We start from the raw sequence: 10,894 nt of genomic DNA on the forward strand, positions 1-10,894 counted from the left end.
AACTGACTTACTTAGGGTCACCTAGATAGTTACTAGCAGAACTTGAATTTGAACCTACCTCATCCTAATCCCAGGGGCAGCTAAGTGGAGCTGCAATGGATAAGGCACCAGGCCTGGAGTCAGAAAGACCTGAGTTCAAATTTAGTCTCAGATACTTACTAGCCATATGAGCTTGGGCAAGTCACTTAACTGTTTGCCTCAGTTTCCTCATCTGTAAAATGAACTGGAGAAGGAAATGGCAGATCACAAAGAGTCAGACACAACTGAAAAACGACTGAGCAGCAACATCCTACTCCCAATCGAGTATTCTTTTCATAATTACTCCTCTAAGATTCTCTTTCTCCTTTGAGCACCATTACTACCTACCCTCCAAATAGCTCTTAAATGCCCCACTAGGATCTCAAAGCAAGTATCTCCAAAATGGAACTCATCACCTTTCTGCCCCACTCTCCCGACTCCATTAATTCTACTGAGGACACTGCTGTCCCGTTAATCATCCAGGCTCATTGCCTTAAAGTTATCTCTGATTTTTCCCTCTCCCTCAAATCTAATCAGTTGTCAAGTCCTGTTGGCTCTAACTCCACAATAGCTATCCTTCCTTTCCACTCAAAGAACCACCACTTTAGTTCAAGGGCTCATTGCCTCTTGACTGAACTTTTTTTTTTTACCAGCCTCTTACCTGGTCCCCCCAGCCTCCAGTCTCTCCCCTTGCCCAATTCATCCTTCACACAGCTGCCAAGTTAATTATCCTAATGCACAGATCTGGTCATGTCATAGCCTTCATCAAAAATGTTTAATCCCTCCCTATAGCTTATAAGATAAAATATGAGCTCCTTATCCAGCAGTTTTAAGACCTCTCTTCCTAATCTGACACCAATCTACCTTTCTGACCTCTCTCACCACCCGACTTCCACACTCTGTTCCAGCTGAGCTAAACTAGTTGGTCCTTGCCATTCTCAACCCTCTCACCTCCATCCCCAGGATCTGCAAAAATCCTGGAATAGATTTTCCCCCAAGAATGAATGCAAAAGCATTTATTAAACACTTACTACTTGCCACGAACAGAGAATACAAATACAAAAGTGAGGTAGCCCTTGCCCTCAGAGCACTCAGGAAGACCAGTGGCTGGATGAAAGACATGTGGTGATAGTAGAAATGGCAAAATTTGGAAACTGATTGGCCATGTGGGATGAAGGAGAATGCAGAATGGAGGTTGACACTGAGATTGAGAACTTAGGTGAAGAGAAATAAGGAATATGATAAGTCGATATGAGTTCTGTTTTGACTGTTGAGTTGAAGGTGTCTACAGGCCATCCAATGGGAAATGTCCAACAAACAACTGGTAATTTAAGCCTGGAGCTCAGGAGAGAAACAAGTTTGGAAGTCATCTTCATAGGGATAGGGGCTGGAGATGTGATTTCATTCATAGAGGAAACTCCCTCGATCGATGCAAGTTAATACCATCTCTACAACTTAAAATCTCAGTTTCCTAGAGAACTTTGAAGTGAAGTGACATGCCCAGAGTCAGTATGTGTCGGGGGGCACTTGATCCCAGGTCTTCCCTGGCTTTGAAGTCAATTCTCTATCTATTCTAAGCTGCCTTTCTGCATAGAGATTTTAATTAAGGCCATAGAAGCTGGTGAAGTCACCAAGAGAGAGGAATATAGCAAGAGAAGAGGGTTAAGGACAGAATTGTGGGGGTACAGCCACAACTTGGAGGCATGATTTGCTTGATGAGCCATAAAAGGAGCCAGGTGGGAGGAGAACCAGGAGAGAACAGTGTCACCCCAAAAAAAAAAAGCCAGAAAGGAGACAGTATCCAGGAGGAGAGATCATTTATAACTTTGGAAAGAGCAATTTCGGTTGAGTGATGAGGTTGGAAGCCAGAGTGCAGAGGGTTGAGGAGTGAATGAGAGGAGAGAAAATGAAGACAATGAGCAGACGGCCTCTCCTAGGAGTTTGGTTAAGAAAGGGAGGAGAGATAAGAGATAATAGCTTTAGGGAATGCTAGGGTCTAGTGAAGGTTCACTTCTCTCATTTTACAGAAAAAGAAATCGAGACCCAAGGACTGGGAGGGGCCTGGCCAAAACTACCCAGGGAGTTGTTTTGTGTGTCTGTGATCTGCGTCTTCAATTAGATTGCTTGCTTTGAAGGGGAGAAGGGAATATCCTCCCCCTTCTCTTGTCATTGCCATCTTTTCCCCAGGTCACAGAAATATTATTACCCCCAACCTGGCTCCCCAATCACTTGAGTAACATCCATCAGTACTGTATGTGGATTACTAGGCTCAAGTTTATTTTCCTGTGTATATTTTCATTTCTTATTCTCATCTTCCCCATTAGATTCCAAACTCTCTGAAGGTGGGGATCATGTGGAAATCACAAAACCCAATGAGAGAATAGTAGTTATAGAACCAGAAAACCTGGGTTCCTGGTCCTGACTACCACTTCCAAATTTTGTGACCTTTCATGTCACCCAAGAAACTGAACCTGCGTGGAATAGTGGGATGAGTGCTGGCTTTGGAGTCAGAAGACCTAAGTTCAAATTCCAGATCTGACACTCTTTGGGCAAGTCATTCTGGACTCCAGTTTCCTTATCTCTAAAGGCTCAGGTTAGATGGATTTGAACATCACTTCCAGCTCTAAATCTAGGATCTTATGAACTTATGTGTATAAGGACAGTAATATGTAGAGCCTTGACAAGTAATTCTGGCACCTGGAAAAGATTCAGTCGTAGGGGCAGGCATGGGAAGGACTGAAGAGAAAAGCAGCAAGGTCAGGTGCAGCCACACTGGGTGAAGGTGGTTCTGTCCCTCAGAGTCCAACCTGTGCCTCTATATCACAGCTAATGATCCATGACACACATAGGAGGAAGGAGAGAGGGAGTACAGAGAGCAAGTGGGTTGGCAGGTGGGTCCCAGAGCATGGGCATCATGTTATGGAAGCTGAGTGCCATGGCATTGGTGGAAGGGTGCTAGGAATGATACCCTCAGGCAATCAGCACCCAAGGACAAAATCCAATGACCTCACCCTAGTAACAGCTCTGATAATATGAGAGTCAGCATAGTATAGTGGACCGGACCAAGGTTCTAAGGCCACCTTGACACTAATTTAATGTGAGACCGTAGAAAAGTCACACATAGGATTATAGAACTGTTTAGAGCTAGACCGGAGAACTTAGAAGCCATAGAATCCAACTCCCTCATTTTATAGATGAGAAAAATGAAGCCAAGAGAGGTTACATGACTTGCTCAGAGTCAAACAATGAGTAATTTGAATTTGGATCTTCCTCACTCTAAGCCCAGGGCTCTTCCCACTGTGCTGTCTACCTGCCTTCTCTGGTCCTCAGTTTCCCTATTTGTCAAATATCCCATAATTTCTAAGTCTCTTCCAGCTGTAAATCCTATGAAAAATTTTCTAATTGCTTTCTTTCTTTTTAATTCACTTCTTTCAGGACCTAACAGAATTACAACATTTAACAAAATTGATGCATTTCTGAAAGCTGGGCTCCAAGAAGGGTGAAAAATGAGTATTAAGATTAAATCAATGGCTTAAGATGGATTGTTTTTTAAAAAAAAATTAGTTTTCATTAAGTGCCTTTCTTTTCCAAAAAACATACATGACTACTCCAAGGATCTGTGGTTTGGGTAGTATAGGGAACTCCCACTGTTGAAACTCCCTCCACCAACACTGGACTGCAACTTGTTCATCACCAGAGGATCATCAAGTTAGAGCTTAAAGGATTTTAGAGGTCATGTAGTCCAACCCCTTCATTTACAAATGAGTAAACCAAGAGTCAGAGAGGTTCAGTGACTTGCTCAAGGTCACTGAGGTTGCAAGAAACATTATTCTAATGAGATAATGGTTATTTGGTATTGCAGTACTGAGTTCAGCATTTGAAAACAGACCACTGTGGAGAGAGCTGTAGCTTATGTACCAACATCAGTTGCCATTCCTTGCTCTCCTAGCTCAGTTCCAACTCTCTAGACTTTGTCACCACACCTCATCTCCTTCCTGCCCTTCCCCTTTTTCAGTTTCCCTTTCTGTGTTGTCTTCCCCCTTTAGAATGGAAGCTCCTTGAAGAACAGAACTACCCTTTTTTTGCTTGCACTTGTATTCCTAGAGCCTAGCCCAATGCCTGGTACTTAGTGAGAGCTTAATAAATGCTTATTACCTTGCTGAGGATGAAGAAACAAAAGGCTCTCCAAACTAAATCAATACACACTCTGGTACTCAGTGACGTCAACAGAAAGGTGGGAAAAAGTGAGGGTGACAGTAAATATGAGAGAGTCTGCTTCAAGAAAGAGGAATCAGTAGCCAAAGACCTGCAGACTATACAACAGAGAGTACATCAGGATCACTTCCTCCCCGAATGAAACTGATAGACCCTAGACATAGTGAGCAACAAATAACACCCTGAAGAGTGAATATGTTACTTTTTAAGAATGTTTTTATCTTGGTTTTCTCAATTATATGCAAAAACAAATTTTAACATTCGTTCTTTTTTTTTTTTTTTATCATTTTTGAGTTCCAGATTCCTTCACTCCCTCCCCTCTTCCCTCCTTGAGAAGGCAAGCACTTTGATAAAGATTATAAATGTACAATTACATTACATTTGAATGGATAGGAAAAGTTTGTGACTAAAGTGGGAGTTATCCCTGAACAGCCATCCACGACAGTCAGACCACTGATTTGTCGGGACAAAGATCAGATCAAATACAAAGCACTATCGAGGATGGTGGAACCTCTCCCCCCCCTTGGACCTTTATATCATAGTCCCAGATGGCAGAAGTAGAAAGAATACCAAAGAGAAGAGAAATGGGAAAAGCAGCTGGATTGAACCATGTGACTAGAGAACTCAGTGCTTGGGGCAGGACACAATTGTGAGGGCGGTAAAGGACCAACAGGCAAGGTGTCTGAAGGAGTAGAGGATCACAAAGGTGGGGGAACAATCTCAGACCTTATTAATGTCAAACAAAATATAACCACAGAAACAATAACAACCTTTTGTGAGGACGTACTCAATGCCAGTGTTATTAGTAGGGAACAAGCAGGCTTTCACAATCAGCATCCAACAATGGACCATATCTCTGCCATTTTGCATTGACGAAAAGATGTAACAAATGTAAGGTTACAATATGCTTATTGTTTATTGATTTTTTTTAAAAAAGTATTTAATTTGGTAGAATAAAAATATGCCTTAAAAACCAATTTTCCATGAAGGCATTTTCCATCAGTCAAGAGTCCTTGAAAAGTATAATGGCAGAAATAACATTGCTCTGATTGTAAATATCACTCAAGGCGTAAAAGAGGAAGCCGTATGCTCACCAAAGGTGTTAGTCACTCTGATAGAAGAAATCCAGTGCGCAGTCCAAGTGCAAGAGAGATCCCTTGTGGATGGTAAGGTCCATCAGACCCTCCCGTTGGTGATGATTGCATCCAGCCCTAGAACACTGCAGAGCTTACTGGAAGAGTTCCATGATCACTCCAAAAGACTTTTATCTGATCATCTTCACAGGAGAGACCAAGTGGATTTAAGTATTTATTGCCCAGATTATAACATGAATTCTGATGGGCACCATTTAGAACTTGTCTACTCATATGAATATCTAGGACAGATAGCACAAATGGACAAATTGGGTCTAGAGATAACAGGTGGAAGAGAGTGGACTGGATTGTATTGGAGAAATTGCAGAGTTCCTTTAATGACCCCATTTCTCTTGGACACAAAGGACCATGTCTTTAATACCCACATTCTGCCTATATTGCTATTCTCAAGATGTCAGGAGAAAATGAGGATGGCTTCCAGCACCTTGGGTGGACTCCCTCTGGAAAACTTATAAAGTCATCTGAGCTTGACCATACTGGGTTCCGGGATGGTCAGGCTCAGATGGCTTTATTGGCACTCAGGTGACATAATGGATGGAGTGCTAGACCTGGAGTCAGGAAGACTTGAGTTTGAATCTTGCCTCAGACACTTCCTAGCTGTGTGAACCTGGTTAAGGCATGATTTGCCTTCATTTCCTTATCTGTAAAATGGAGGGATTGAGCTTCCCTAACCTCTTTCATTCAGTTCTAAATCTATATTCTTGTGATCCAATGGCTACAACCTCTATTCCTGGAGGAAATTTCCAACAGAAGCTAATAGCTCCATTGGAGTATTCCAAATGAGGAAACTGCCTTTATTTCCTCACCTGTAAAATGGAAATATAACTACACTGAATTTAAAAGATAGGAAAGTTCAAAGGTGTCATCATGGAATGAGAGTTATAGTTTCTAAATACTTCAGGTGTGAGACAGTAATCACTTAAAATTTTTGTCTCTTTCTTGACAAAATTTTACTCATCTTTTTATATTTCACTCGATCTTCCTTTCCGAATTTGCCCCTGCCTGCTCCCTTCCCCAGCGAGCCATCCCTTGAGATAAATCACATACCCCTTTCAGAAAAGTTGGAAAAAATCTATTGACAAGCTGAACATGTGGTTAGATTAAATCTTGAGGGTCCCCTCTGCTGTGACTAAGACCTGTTCAAGAAAAAGTCAGACTGGCTCCTCAAACCACACATTTTGAGGTCTATGTCTGGGATTCAGATTCCGAAGTTTGATTTTTTCCATGCTCCCAGAAATTCACAGACTTTGGGGAACTGACTGTGGTGAACCAAACTCCACAGCAGACAATGATTTATGAGCGAAAATGCCAATTTGTTTCCTTACAGTAGAAGTGCTCCCTGACACTGTAGGTCCACTTAGATCAAATTACAGATCTGAAGGTTGCAATACTCTATGTTTATTTTCAGTGTTTGCAGGGAAATCATATCAGGCAATTGCTGGGAGTCACACACCTGAATTCAGAGATCATAGAAGTGACAATCTAACTTTTAATAGAAGCTTCCTTGGTAGCCATACCAAAAAAAATCCCAAATCTGCTTCCTTTGGAGCACATCATTCTTAATTGAGAAATCTGAGCAGATACAGCTCCCAGGCTTTTCTGAATTGCATTTTCCTAGCTCAGTGCCTAACACTTAGTAGGCACTTAATAAATGCCTGTTGATGGATTGATTCCAGCAGCTGGATTGATTCCCAAACAGCTTTCATGACCATGGGTCACAGAATTGGTCTACCTGGTTTGGACAGACCAATGTTCAAAAATGGAGAAGAAACCTCCAGGTTAAGACAGAGCAGGAAAAGGAGACAAGTGGAAAAAAGATGAATGGCTGTCAAGGCAGGGTACTCTGCAATCCATGCCCTGAACTGCCAGGAAGTTGAAATTATTGATCTTTTCCCATTCCTGCCAACGAAGGATTTGAGAGCTGATTCAGTAACATGACTGCAAACTATCTACTAGTTGACTCTACCTCATAGGACTTCACGTGTCTGCACTGGAGACCTTGCCCTTCACCAGGGACCCTGAGTCTGTAAATCTCACCCATCTGCAAGGAGTTGGGCAAGCACTGAAGCACCAGAGCCCTTGGTTCTCTTTAAGGCCATATTTCCACCCTGTCTGCTCTCTAGTGTGTGGTAAGGCAGCCCTGGAAGAGGAAGGAAGGAAAGGACTCATGGCCTTAGGTACCCATAGGCCCGGAGGCAGGAGGAAGAAATGGCTTGGAACAAGCAGCCACATTCAATTTATTTTCTGCTATTTGCTCTTTGATGCTCTCTTGATATTACACTGCTTTTTATTTTAGGTAAATTGCTCTTCTTTTCACTGTTATGAGGTCATGTGATAAATGCTGGCAGTTGCAGAGGGAGGAGATTCAGTGGGCAGCGGCTGGCCATGCTGCAGCCTTGGCAGAATGGTGATGTTAGCTACATAGATGACTGATGGGAAGCAACACTCCAGCCTCCTTTTGAAGACCTCTAGCCTTCAAGCTCTTGTTTTCATCTAAAGAAGTTAATTTACCCAGGGTTTTAATTCAAACTTAGGGCTTAGAGTCATTGAAAGGGTATTTGAGTTGTTAGGAGAGGGAGAAGGGCATGGGGACTGCAGAACTGGCCTCAAAAAAATCCCACCTCCACCATGCTGTAGGCATGTAACCATAGGTAAGCCACTCAACCTCTTGGTGCCCTAGATAATTAACTAAGATACTAAGTCAGAGAGAAGATTAGTGAATGGTACTGTCAGAGGAAGTCCCTTTACCAAAGAAACCACAAATTCAGTCCCTATTGCCCATCACTTAAAAAAGTCAGTGCATATTGAAAGCATAAGGATCCCTTTGGGAATTTCCAATTTCTCTAATGCTGATTCCTGTCCCACTCTCCCGCACACCCGCCCTCTCTGTACTTAGCCTCCTGCAAGGTATTTCCCTTGAGTGGCCAAGACGTTGGCTTCGCTTTCTCATTATGCAGAACTTTGTCTGCTTTTTACTAGGCTGTTATTTCCTAACTCTCCAAATGGCTTTAGATCATTGTTATTACTGAAAACAGCTTTTAAGGCGCGGATGAGAAGGTCGGTTGGCCATTGAGGGTTACCATGGATGTTAGCTGCTGACTCACAGACTAATAGACACAATTTCTTCTCTTGCAGGTGTGTAGTTGTTCTTCCTTCCCTGAAAGTATAAGATTGAATGCTAATAAATGAAGGGATTCACTCAAACATTTATAGCAGATCTACTGGAAGAACCTCCAGCTAGGTGTTGCGCAGGAGGGGGGAAGGGGTGGGCTTCTAAGGTGCAGCAGAGAGAAGTCTTTTCTCAGCAGAAGAATCCTCGGACTGGGGAAAGGCCTAGTACACAAATAGCTATAACATGAGGGAGAACATGAGTGGAGCTATGAGAGGTACAAAGCTTCGTCAATTTGTCCTGATGTTATTTTTAAACACACTTATTTGTTCATCTGATTGTGCAAAAGCTTTCAACTCATTTTAGATAGGAACACAACTTAGGAGTCTGCCTTGTTGATGTTGGAGAAACAGTGCTACTCAGCTTGCAATAAGGCGAACACAATCTGAGGGCTGGGAAGGCCCTTGGAACAGACTGAGTTAGAGTGGGGAGGGACCTTAGAATAAAGCATGCCAGAGCAGGAAGGGGTTTAGAAACATCGGAATGGCAGAGTTGATAATGTTATTAGAACAGACAATGTCAGAGCTAAAAAGTACTTTGAAACATAGAACAACAGAGCTAGGTGGGATGCTGGAACAAATGATGTTAGGGCTCATAGGGCCCTTAGAACTGAAGATGGCAGAGCCGAGGAAACCAAACAGAGGCCGTGTGGTGTTGGAGCAGGAACACTTTCTGAATCAAAGAATCCTGAATCTACTTCCTCCAGTCTCACTTTAGCCAAGTCTCTTCTCCTCTGGAGGCCCCAATCCCTAGTTTTAAAATGAGGCCTTGCTGGCCTCATCCTCTTTATTACTCTGTGTTCTTCCTCTAACTCACCAGAATCAGAAGTGACCCCACTCTTCACCATAAGAGAGGGATCAAACACATTTGGCCCTAGGAATAATTGTAGTGGAGGGGAGGGGGACCTCATAAAAGCAAATCTGAGATAAAGAAAAACACTTTTAACAATTGGTATTATTTCTTTTTATTTGTACAATATTTTTGTTTTGCATTTAGCCTTTAAAAATTTTTAAAACATTTTTATTTGTTTAACATTTTTTTCCTTTTAGCTTTTGAGTTCCAAATCCTCTCCCTCCCTCCTACCTTTTCCCCACCCACCAAGAAGGCAAGCAATATGATGTCAATTATATATGTGAAATCATGCAAAACATATTTCCATATTTGCCATATTTCAGAAAAAAAGCAAGAAAAATAAAGAAAGTGAGAAAATTATCCTTCAATCTGTACTCAGAGTTCAACAGTTCTCTCTCTCTGGAAGTGGATAGCATTTTTTTGTCATGAGTTCTTCTGAATTGTCTTGGATCATTGTATCTATCAGAAAAGCCGAGCCACGATTCATTCATGGTTGATCATCATTCTGACCAATTGGTGTTTTTTCGTTTTGTTTTGTTTTCAAAATAGAATGGGCTGCCTCGGGAGGTGATAATAGGAGTTTTTCTTGGCTTGCTCATTTCCTCAATCTCTTCCCTAGTTCCCTGATGCCCCTCTTCCCATGTTGACAACTCTTGACCTTCCCCAATAAGGGGCAGAAGTGTTCTACATCGAACACAGTGGAGGAGAAGCTCTGCTACCAGTGACTGATACAGGCATTTGGTGAGGTAGGACCTAGATAGTTCCATGTTTAACAGTCAGGAACTGGTTGAATAGCCAGATCCAGAGAGTAATCGTTAATTCAGCACCCCATGTGCCCCCGGGGATCTATGTTTGACCCTGTGCTACTTAACACCTTTATCAGTGAGTTAGATCATGCTTATCAGTTTTGCAGATCACACACAGATGGGACAAATTACCAATACACTGAAAACCAAAGCCAGGATTCAAAAACACCACTGGGATGTTGGACAAAGTCTAATAAGATAAAATTGGCTCATGCCGAATATAAAGTCTTAAGCCTGGGTTCAAAAAATTAATTTCACAAGTAAAAGATGAGGGGAGACCTAGCTAGGCAGAAGTCGGTTTGGAAAAGATCTCGGGGTTTTCATTTAATGTTTTTAATTCTGACAACATGCCACAATTTGTAGGCATGCCCTACAAATCTGAAGCAGCCCTTAATCTATGATCTGGGCCCAGGATGAGCAAAAACAAACAAAAGAAAAAACCAAAGTAGAGCCAAACCACCAGGCTCTTACTGCTTATACCTTATCTATAGCAATATGGGTCAATTGCCCTCAAACACTAAGATAAGGGTGGAGAACCTTCGGCCTCCTGGCCTCGAGGCCACAAGTGGCCTTCTAGGTCCTGGGTGCAGTCTTTTGACTGAGTCCAAGTTTTACGGAAGAAATCCTTTAATTAAGGGGATTTGTTCTGTGAAGTTTGGATTCAGTCAAAGGGCCACACT

This window comes from Notamacropus eugenii, chromosome X, assembly GCF_028372415.1.
Source record: "Notamacropus eugenii isolate mMacEug1 chromosome X, mMacEug1.pri_v2, whole genome shotgun sequence".
In the NCBI taxonomy this organism is placed as follows: domain Eukaryota; kingdom Metazoa; phylum Chordata; class Mammalia; order Diprotodontia; family Macropodidae; genus Notamacropus; species Notamacropus eugenii.